Raw genomic sequence first — 1,536 nt, 5'->3', positions numbered from 1 at the left:
CCCACCCCCCACCTGCTGCAGCCCCCTCCTCAGAGCAGTCACGCCCGCTCTGCACCCACTATGAGGCAGGTGATGTCCCCTACAATAGCATGAGCTGTGAAACTGAGCGCCTGGGTCCTCATGCTGCCGTGTGACCTTGGACACATTACTTAACCCCCTGGGATCCTTGTAAAATGAGGACAAAACAGTCGTTGCCACCAGGCAAGACTGAGCAAGTGTCGAGGGTTGGAAAGAGTTAATGCATGAGCCGCGCAGGGTCAGTGCTGTTTCACCCCTAAATGCGGAGACTTGTGGAACTTGCTGAAGGCTGCAAGTGGGGAGGGGGCTTGTGGAAGAGGGTCACCCGGGTCACGTCCTGTCCCTCCTCGTCCACTCAGGCTGCGGTGGACTCTGCAGGCCCCAGAGGACTGGAAGGCGGGCCTTCTAAGGGGTTCTAGCAAGTCTTAGGAAGCGGCAGAGCGTGTCTAGAACCACCCTGTGCAGCACGGCAGAGCGGTCAGGACCCGGAGCGCCACGCGATGGCGGGGAGGGCCCCTGCTTTCCCGCCCGTTGCTGTCCGGGTCGCGAGAGCATCCCGGCTGGTGGGGACCTTGCCTTCCCCTCAGCCCTGCCTGGGCCCCTGCAGGACGCCGGCACCAGAGGAGCTGGTCACCGCCACCTCCCTCGGCTTCTGGCATCCAGGGTTCCTCGTGCCGGGTGTTGATTGGGCTCGGGCACCACCGTGCCACGGGGACAGCGCAGGCTTCATTGAGATGAGCTGGGAGCGTGGGGCCAGGTGCCGCTCGAGCGTGTGGCCTAGCGCACCGGCAAGCTTGGCCCGACACGCTCCTGCCTGTGCAGATCGCTGCCTCCACCGGCCCCAATCCCAGCAAGCGGCATCCAGCTCCTCCCCGAGACCGGCGGCCCCTCCCCCGGCCTTGCAGCAAAGCTTCCCACGCCTGGCGGGGGGCTGCGGGACCACGGGGCTCTTCTAACTGGCGTTTGTTAGCATCCAGTTGGTCTGGGGCCCCAGGAGGGAGCGGCCGTTCGGGGGCTGGAGGGCCAGCCTCGTTCATACCCAGATCAGCGAAGTTCACCGAGGTCCGATTAACTTGCAAGAGAACAAATCACCGGTCACTGGTCATTGTTGTCATTGTTGTCGTTAAAGTGGCCCCTTGGGGCATTTTTAACCCCTGTTACCATAAGTTCTCGCCGCAAACCATCAGCTGGCCCGCCTCTACCGTGCACTGGTCAGAAGCCCTGGTTCCCGCCACGTTGGTGTCGATGGACCCGCCGGCATAATTTACTTCTCCGCTGGCGGGTCTACCAGTGCGAGGCGCCCCAGATCGACGGGCAGCGGTCACAGCTCTCGGGCCGTGGAGCCCTTCCCGTGTTCCCCAGTGGAAAAACATCCCGTCCGCGGACTCAGAACCCCCCATTCCACCAGGCCTGAACTGCAGCGACAGGGGTTCCCTGGGAGTGCGGTGGAGGGACCCAGCCTTCCCCCTGCTGGCTTCCAGACTCATGAATTCCACTGCGGGGCACTCAGCACCCTGG

Source organism: Pteropus alecto, unplaced genomic scaffold, assembly GCF_000325575.1.
Source record: "Pteropus alecto unplaced genomic scaffold, ASM32557v1 scaffold67, whole genome shotgun sequence".
In the NCBI taxonomy this organism is placed as follows: domain Eukaryota; kingdom Metazoa; phylum Chordata; class Mammalia; order Chiroptera; family Pteropodidae; genus Pteropus; species Pteropus alecto.
The sequence above is the reverse complement of the archived record's forward strand: the minus strand, read 5'-3'. Positions refer to the sequence as shown.